The sequence below is a fragment of the Triticum dicoccoides genome, chromosome 6B (genome assembly GCF_002162155.2).
Source record: "Triticum dicoccoides isolate Atlit2015 ecotype Zavitan chromosome 6B, WEW_v2.0, whole genome shotgun sequence".
Taxonomy (NCBI): Eukaryota; Viridiplantae; Streptophyta; class Magnoliopsida; order Poales; family Poaceae; genus Triticum; species Triticum dicoccoides.
In genome coordinates this window covers 140,022,722-140,032,537 of record NC_041391.1, presented here as the reverse complement: position 1 = coordinate 140,032,537, position 9,816 = coordinate 140,022,722, and the positions used below count along the sequence as shown (strand labels likewise).

Genomic DNA, 9,816 nt, shown 5'->3' with positions numbered 1-9,816 from the left:
TCACATGATGAATAAAAAAATTACAGTCAAGAGGCGAACGAAACATAAAAAAATAGTTATAATTTGTTTTCTTGCAACTACATAAGCAAAAAAAAAGTTGTGTTAGCCCCTTGGGAGCACTTATTTCACGCCACAATCGTTAATTTGTTGCTATAACGTTCACATGGGCCAGTCCATGAATCTCTCGCTTGCAGCAAAACAAAAAAGCGATATCACATTTTTATTTGAAAAGTTTTTGTTTAATCGAAAGAATGTTTTTTATGAAAATTGAAAATTGAAAAATATTCATGGATCTCAAACAATTTTCACAAATTTGGAAAAGGTTTGCATATTTAAAAGTGTTGGTGAATTTTTCAAATATTCTTAAATTTGAAAATTATTCATGGATCCAAAAAACAATGTTTTTAAGTGTTCATTTTTTTAGAAATATCAATAAATTGAAATGTGCAAATAAAAGGAGAAAAAAGCAAACAGATAAAGAAAATTTGTTAACCAGTAACAAAACAAATTAAGTACATAAAAAACTAGGGAATACCTTAACAAAACTAGGAAAATTGGTCAGCCCATCACGACTATATAGGTGTGTGTTATTCTCAACCAGCGACACACACTCTTACAGACAGGGTCCATAGCTGACCCCACAGCCACAACACCTGACCCATACAGTGGCTTCAAATCTAAAAAAGCTTAGTATTATTTGAATAGATATATTATAACTTTTTTATAAAAATAAGATATAAATAATTCCTCTATTTTTCTTTGCTTCATTTTCCATGAGAAAATTTCTATTCATATATTTCTCGTCTACTATTTTCCTACGAACAAAAAAGAGGCCCAATAAAATCCTATAGTCAAGGAGGGCCCTTAGTTGTAAATTCCACGTAGTTTGGGTCAAACCGTACTCACTTGTAAATATGTAAATAAATAATTAAAAGGTGTGACTAGATCTCAGTCGACTGAGACTTAACAAAGTCTCAGTCAAAGTAACAGAACATATAAAGATAAAGGAAAGAATATTTTTCAAGAAAATTTTATACAGATCTTCAAGTAAGATCTGACGAATGTAACATCGACTGAGACTTTGTTAAGTCTCATTCGGCTGAGATTTAACAATCCTAATAATTAAATGTGAAGACCAAATTTAAACCCGACAATCAGGCTATCAATTGTGGGGAGTAACTTAGACTATTAACATGCATATGTTGCTAGTCTATATTACTATCTCTATAGTAGGGGTAACATATGCGTGATGTCATGCAACTCTTTATTTATTAGGTTGTAAACTCATCTTGCCTTCGTATGTGTGATGTTACTTAGTATGACTAAGAGGGTGCTTGGATACGTTTTAGTCCCATGACTAAGAGGGTGCTTGGATCCAAGGGACTTATTTTAGTCTGACTAAAAATAGTCTCTTTAAGAGGCTAAAGTTCCAAGCACCCCTGACTAAAGAGGGGCTAAAACTAGTCTTGGGACTAAACATTTTAGTTTAGTCAATGAGCATCTGTTTTGTCCTTTTTTTTACGAGGACGTCATTTATTTTGTCTAGATAAGTGTGAGGCTACCAGTATGTTACTCCCACTATGGATAGTCTTTAACTAGCTATGTTACAATATACTCCTTTTTCATCATTAATTATTTGCCGTGTTATCTATTTGTCTAGAGAAGTGTGATGTTTTCAAATACTTCATCTGTTTCAAAATTAATGACTCAACTTTATACTAACTTTATACTAATGATAGTATGAAGTTGAGCCACTTATTTTAAGATCGGAAGGAGTATGTTACTTCTATTATGGGTAGTCTCAGAGTCGTGTGCCACAAACTCGCCATCTCACCAGGTGGCGGTGGTCCTCCTCGAGCTTAAAAAGATCACACGCATATCATATGTCTCGTAATTATTTGATATGATTTGTTAAATTCCGTAAACCCATCAATCAATCGTGAGCAGACGGCAGCGACGGGGATGAGAGGTCCCATGCATGCAACCGACCTCCGACATATCCCCATGGAAATCAGTTTACGGTTAGGGAACTAATGGCATTGGCATGGACCACACGTCCATGAGCACATGCCTCATGGATCCTGCACAGCTTGTCGCGCATCCCAATTTGTTGTTTAGCCCGGGACGAGACTCGCGTGCCGGCGACGTGCAAACTACTCTGTTTCCATCACCTTTTTGAGGGTCCGGCACAATGGCTTCGCCTTGCCAGAGTTAAGCTTCGGTACGATAGCACAAGGATAAAATAGTGGACAGGTCGATTTGGTGCCCGGGCTCACCTGCACCTGAAATCTGAGCCTTTCGCTGATGCATTGGGATGGTGAAAAGTGTGTCAGATGCGACATAAGCGAACCGTGGGAAAATAAGGATACTGGCTATATACTGTATGACACAGGACGCACGAGTGGGCCAGCTGTGTTGCTGGTGGCAGCGATCCGTTAGGCCAATTCCACCGCATGACCTCAAACGGACGTTCGGATTGGCCGAATTTTGTCCCTTTGGGGCGCCGATGGGTACGCCCGTGTCCGGCTGTGTCCATTGGGTCGTGCGTGCGCCCACCGCGCGGCCGCACCCCAAATCACATCCGTGTTTAGAAAAACAATAAAAAAGAAAACATAAAAAAATGACTAAATAAATAAATAAACACAGTTTAATAAAAGATAAAACTTAGTTATGGGGTCCATGGCCACAAAACGGCCCAGTTTCGTCACATTAATAATTAAACATAAAAAAGAAAAAAAACGGTCGCCGCCAGCGCGCTCCTGCCCGTGCCCGTCGCTGTCGTCGCCGGGGCGCTCTTCACTGGCCGCCGGTGTCGTCGTCGTCGCTGACGAGGTCGACGTAGGCCGGCGGCGTCCACAGGTGGGCCGGCGGTGCGTGCGGTGCCTGGTAGACGGGGGCGGGCTGTACGGCGGGAGGTGCCTGCAACACCTCCTCCCGTGGCGACCCCTCCCGCTCCGGTGACTGCGGCGGAGTGGCGCGCTAGTCCACGCCCAGGCTGGTGGCCATCTTCGGAGCAGTGCAGGACCAGGCCCACCCCGCGCCCACCAGCTGCTGGAAGGCGGCCGCCGGCTCCTCCTTCATGGCGTCCTCCCTCAAGGCCGCCATCTGCAGCTCCGGGAAGGCCACGTCGTCGGCGGCAGACAGTGCCATGGCCTCCTCCAAGCCATCCCATTGCCGCTCGTCGTGCGTGCGCATGGAGTCCTCCATGACACGCTGCACGAGACGGGCTTCCTCCTCCGCCGTCATGCGAGGAGGTGGTGGTGGTGATGGAGACGGCGACGGCATGGGCGTGAGGCCGCGCACCACCCTACGCCCGCGCTCCTGGGGAGCGGGCGCTCGGCCCTCTGGGCGTGGCCCCGTCGACGTGCCGACGAAATAGGACGCCCGCCGCGCGTCGTGCTCATCGCGGAACCAGGTGTCCCACAATGGCGAGTCGGGGGCATACCTGGGGTCGTAGTAGAGGTCGTCCGGGAGGAGGCGGCGGCGGCGCTCGATCTCCTGGCGGCGCGCACGGCCGGTCACCGGGACCGGCGGGATCGGCACGCGGTCGGCCGACAAATGCCAGTTGTTGGGGAGGTGGGCATCGCTCCAGGGGATCGGCGTCCTCGTCTCCCAATAACGGCGGCACACCTCAGCGCGGATGTAGTGCCGGTCGCGCTCGCCGGCGGATGCGGGGGCTATGGAGAACGCGGGCGGCGAGGGGGCCCGGCGTGGTGGCGATGGCGAGGCCAGCTCCTCCTTCTTCACCGAGCCGCAGCGACGCCCCGACGAGGAGCCAGCCTCGCGGTCGTGCTTGCCTTTGCGGCCGTATTTCCAGAGCCCCATGGCCACGGGGCGGCCGACCGGCAAGTTCTTGGCTAGGGTTTGGGGCCTGGGGCTGTCGGGTTTCGAGGAGGCCGCGGGGTGGCGTGGGGCAGTGTGGACGACGATCGGTCCACGCTTCCCACTTAAAGAAGGACGGCGACCCTTCCATGTGTGGATGACAGGTGGGGCCGCCCGCCCGTGCGCATTGATGTGGGCGGGAGGAAGGTAGGTGGCCGCATGCCACGCGGCCTCGATGCGGACGAGGGCGCGTCCGTTTGGTGTCCGCCGCGACCCAAACCCGGCGCAAGTTTGCGCTCGAAATGGGTCGGCCCAGACACAAAACGGGCAGGATGGGTCCGGGCCGTCGCGCGCTGGGCCGCCTCCTTTGTCCGTTTTACCCCAAACAGACCGGGGCGGACAAGATAGGGTCGCGCGGTGGAGTTGGCCTTATCGCGGGCGTCTGAGCCGTGGCTCAGAAATTCTACGATGCTAGTCCAGGTTGTGAGGGGCCAAACTGAGCCGTGACTATACTGCATGTCTGCTTGTGGAGTCCGCTGTGGGAAACATGTCGAGGGATCGGGAATGGCGGTTTGACGAGCCGTGAGACCTGGCACTGGTGGGGAGGGGCCTCGCGGGCACGGCGGAGCGGCGATGGATGCCGATGGGGTGACCGGTGCGGTGAGTTTCTGTAGCGCAGTGCTCGCCTATAGATTTTCGTGCTTCGATGGATACTCTGATTCCCTGCCGCCGCCGCTTACACTGCTGTGGTTTTCAAGGTTCCCACTCCGGGTGGATTTCGCGGACTGCTTGGAGCAGCCAGATCCGGTCCCTCTGGTGCTGCTGCCGCCGCGTGTGGAAGCGTCGGCTGCGTGCAACTATTAGGGAAATGCAGCCAGGTCTGGATTCGTTGGCTGGAGGACCAGATTGCATTGTGGACAGGTGAGTTTCCATCTAAGATTTTACATTCGACTTCTTTTGTTCTGACTTGAGCCATCGGCTGCAGTTTACTGAAAAAATGTTGACCCTGTTGGCAATGCGAAATTCAGGTGGATGATGATACGAGGGGGCCCGGACTACTGGTGGCAGCCAACCTACTAATGCACTAGCAGGAGCACCCCCTGGACAAGGCGCTGGGCCTAATCCCGGTCTGCTCCTCTTCCAGCCTTTCCCTAGCAAAACATGTGGCTTCTCTCCAGGTAATCGGTTCCATCTCTCCAGATCACGAAGGATTCAGATCTATTGCTTGTTGAATTTACAAGTCAATTGATTTGTTGGTTTATTCTTGCCTAGGATTATTGGGCGAGTTTATTTGAAAATTAGTACTGGGTTGAATGAGTATGGACTATAGTTGTAACAACAGTTTACAAGTTGAAGAACCAGCAACAACTCGCAAGTTCATTCTTTGCAAATTAATTAAATTACCCCAGTGAATCACATTCCTCGTTTTGTTTGATGTTGATGTCTCCCGCGTGCTTTAGCTGAAACATTGATCACCGAGGAAGTGAGGATGCCCTCTTCTGTTCAGTTTATCAAATAATGTCTCATGAAGGTAGTACCAATCAATACTATTTGATTAAGTTGAGCAATTGTATGTTGCTTCTTGATTATAATTCATGATGCAAACACAGGGTTTTTGTTCGATGCCTGCTATTTTTAAGTGGGGTCATTTGATTTATTTATGGCGATGTCGTATGCTCAAGAACTTTTTGACTTGTATGCCAATACTGGTATACATGAGAAATGAAAGATCGAATCTAAAATGTCAGCACTTTGTCATTTTCTTTACCTGGGATTTTCCGGGGTATACATGAGAAATTCTACGATGCTAGTCCTAGTAAGCATTTCCCACTGTTGTGATATTCAACCTAGTTTAAACTAAATGGTGTATTCGAAACAAACGAAATGTATACACTAACATCATTTTCAGTTTGCAAGAGAGACAACAGTATACTGACAAAGTTTTTCAGCCTGAATCTGCTCCATATATCTGTTATGTTGGATATGGCCCAAGACGCTTATTTCTTAATCTTCTCTGTTTTAATAACCTCTTGAAATTTTGCTAGGACTGGATGTCTAGTTGCAGCTTGTGCTGGACTACGTACAGGAAGATTCTTTTTTTTTTTTGTTAGTAAAGGCCATATTGTTGTTCAAGCCCCGCCATCATTTTCTTGAGCAAACTTCTAAATGCTCCATTATAGTATCAATTTATAAAGAACACACTTCATGTAAAAGAGGAAATACGCTAACTTGTTAAATGCCATTATAAAAAATGAGGATGACTTTTCTTTAATTTATGCAAAAGGTTTATCTAGTACCTTTTCAGAAGTAGCTGGTCAACTTTGGCTTTGTCATAATTCAGTTTGGTGATGCATTGACAATCAGTGTTCGTTCCTTAGACTATCTTACTGGGATATGGATCATGGTAATCCAATTCTACAGAAAAAAGTGAAGTTCTCATGTCAGTTGTTCCGGTGATGATAGAATTATGACAGGTTGGTTTTTGTTTTGTGAAGCTCCCTTGTCAATGTGAACCACATGTAACACACATGAAGCTTTAACTGTTTCCGTGTTAACTGGTTGTGAAAAACTCATAAGGTGTGTAAAGAGTTCTTCATTGCTTGTTCTGTACTTGCAGTTTCTTATCATTTGCTAGGAGTTCTTACTTGTACTGGTCAGCCTTGCATGATGAAAATAGCCTTATATATTTTGCTTCTGCTAGTAAACTTGATAGAAAAATCACAATCTGATAGCTTATCTTGGTTAGAATTTTTTTGGTGTAATATAGGGACAAGTTGGATCTTTGCTTGTATAGTTTATGTTGCAACAATGAAATTCCACTCTGATGATTTGAGGAGTGAAGAGTTTTTGGTTTAAATTCATAAGACAGTCTATATACCAAATGCATCCCAACAGAATGATTTATTTGCAAATCACGACGAGCTTGAAAAAACCATTTTGTTTTGTAATATTACTTTAGTTGTACTGCTCAAGTTATCCCACAATTGCATCAACTTGTTGCTCCAGTACTTTGACTAACTAGAATGCATCCCAACAGAGTTTTTGTAGTATTTTGTCTTACCATCATCTCTTTTTGCGAACCTATTTATGCATGAAAACAATGTTACAAAACTGTTGTAGTATGAAACAGTTTACTAAATTGTTGTACGCCGAAGCGGTCGTTGACTTCCTAATTGTTTCGTGTAATTTAGGGAACATGGAGCTGCGGTTCCCAGCCGATGTGCAGTAGAGAAAAGCAGTGACCATTGCCTTCCAGCTTCCATCTTCAGAAGTGTCGGCCCGGACATGACGATTTTATATGTTAGAAATGATTTTTTAGTGCATGTCTTGGACAACCCTGCAGTTCTTGCATTTCTGGTAGACAAAATCGGTTCGTTGCAATTTGTGTTCATCTTGCAGTTCTAAAATTCAGAACTTGTTGAGCAGTGATGCATTTATTTATGATGGCAACTCTTGTTCTGGCACATGAAAATGTTCCACCTTGATGGGCCCTTGGTCATGGTGGTCATTATGGTGTATGTCTTCTATAGCTGGATATGTGATGGTCGCATGGCATTCCTAGATTTGGATGCCTTGTATTATGTGTAGTGGATGGTCGCATGGCATTCTCAGATTAGATGCCCTGGTATGTGTAGCTCTAGTTGATGACGAAGTAGATGTAGCGGCAGATGATCGAGGAAAAGAGAATTTTTTTTTTTTGAAACAAGGCAAAAGATTTGCCATTTTCATTGATTAAGGAGAAGAGAGTTGCCCGGTTAATTAGAGGAAAACCGGGCGAAAACATAAGGAAAAGAGAATAGATAAAGACGGATTGGCCGGGTGGCAGTTAAATCCACCGTGCAAGAGACGGCTCAGGCTGGCTCGGGAAAATCGCGGGGCCGCTCATCCAGTATGTTCCGTATGCAGGCTAACGCCTTCTGTTGCAATAAATGGACGCGGACCTGTTCATTGTTTAAAGCTGACACAGGTAAAATACATATAAAAATACACTGAAGGGCACGCATCCACGCTCAGAATCGAATATCCGTAAAATAGTGTGTTACCCAAATAAAAAAGCGCGTTTGATGGCTCAGGACCCATGTGTCAATTAGCCGCCGCTGAGCCAGGCATGGGGTTCCTCCACCCTGTGGCCATACTTCACTGGAGGGGTAAGAAAAAAGTGAGCATATTATATGTGAGTTTTGCTTGGTACATCCCCTACAAATTTGCATGAATATTATTTGAAGTTGATGCGGCTAGAAAACAAAATCTACAAAATTTTGTTTTTACTCCACTAATTATTGAGGATCCGCTGCACCATAGTGCAGTAAAAATTTACTTCACTAAGTTCACTCTGTCAAATGAGGCAATAACATCAGTGGTACTTAAATTTGTCATTGATGTTCACTTTGATGTTTAAACTTGAAAAATACATCGAACTGGTTTTAAAACTTAACAATATGATTTAAACACGGTTCAAATCACGTCCATATATGTATATATTGTTGATTAGACGTGCCAGCATGGCGTGGAGCCCACCTGCAGTGCACTGACTTGCAGAGTATGTCTCAATGACCATTGGGTCCACCTGTCAGTGTACAGGAGAAATAAACAAAAGAAAATGGTACGGGCGGCGCTGTTGGGTTTCGAACCTGGGGCCACGCGTGGTAAATGACCTCCCCTAACCAGTGCGTCGAAGTAAAATTGTCTGCGTTTTATCTACAGACGAGACCGTGGAGTTAAATGGCCTGCAGTACGTGCAGCCCATTTTCGACATGTAAGTTGTTTTCTAGTGTTTAAGAAATTACAAAAAAAATCGTTTAGTACTCCCTTCGTCCGAAAATACTTGTCAAATAAATAGATGTATTTAGATTTATTTTAGTTCTAGATACATTTCACCTTTATCCATTTATGCGACAAGTAATTCCGGACGGAGGGAGTATATAAAATGTTCAGATTTTAGTATGTGTATGGTTTTAAAAAGTGATCACGTGTTTTAATAAAGTTCATGTGTTTGTCAAAAGATATATTAACATGTTTTTATATGGTTTTAAAAAGTATCATGTGTTTTAAAATTTTACTGTAACTACATGATTTCTAAAATAATACGTAAATATTTTTTTTAAAAAAATTAACATGTTTTAAAAGTAAGCGATTGTTGTCTGCATATTATTTATAGACAAGAACATTCTAACTTTATTTTTATTACTATTAGAATAAATTACATAATTTTTCAAATTTCTAAAAACGAAAGAAAAATCACATGTGTAAGGGCTATATAAAAGGATAAAAATAATATTCTAAAAAGGATCAAGTGAATATTATTTGAAAACATGAAGATTTTCAATTAGATTAACTGTTTGAAAATATAAAATGTTTTAGTACTTTAAATTTATTTTATTAAATATGTGAATGCTTTTAAAAATTATGAAACCATTTTATTATTTCTCAAGTTTTGTTTTTATTACGTGAATATTTAAATCTACATGAACATTTATTTACTATTGTGATTATAGTCTGATGAACATTTTTCTAATTTCTAAAAAAAAGGAATAAAAGAAAACTAACGTTTGAAGATGCGACCTGTCAAATCCTCACTTTACTTTTATGAAATCGGTTAGAAATGCCTTAAACATTTTTATTTCCCTAAACAAAACTCCATTAGAAAAGAATCATAGGTTGACGTCTCGATCGCCTGGACAAGCATCAACGCATCATTTCCACCATAGCTCATCTAATGCCCGTGAACCATTTTGTAGTTGGATGGTTAGAGGGACAGTGATATCACCAGCCTATCAGGGTTCAAGTCCTGGCGCTCGCATTATTTCTGGATTTATTTCAGGATTTCCGACAATACGCTTTTATTGGTAGGAGACGTTCCCGTCGAAGATGAGGCGCATATGGTGACTTTGTAAATCTCAAAATGATATGTCGGCTCAGTCTTTCGAAGGTGCTCATAGGGGTAGGGTGTGAGTGAGTGCGTTTATAGGGTGAGTGTATGCGTGTGTATATTTG

At 43.6% G+C, this 9,816-nt stretch overlaps 1 long non-coding RNA gene across 2 annotated transcripts; it reads left to right on the top strand.

The window, feature by feature from the left end:
• Window positions 1-4,346: 4,346 nt before the first annotated feature.
• LOC119324910 lies at window positions 4,347-7,286 on the top strand. 2 transcript variants are annotated; one of them, XR_005157229.1, is made up of 4 exons: window positions 4,347-4,482; window positions 4,581-4,743; window positions 4,851-5,000; window positions 7,014-7,286. It is a non-coding gene; the product is annotated as an uncharacterized LOC119324910 (long non-coding RNA). The 2 variants fall into 2 exon arrangements; XR_005157228.1 differs by having other exon boundaries at window positions 4,851-7,286.
• The last annotated feature ends 2,530 nt before the right edge of the window (window positions 7,287-9,816 follow it).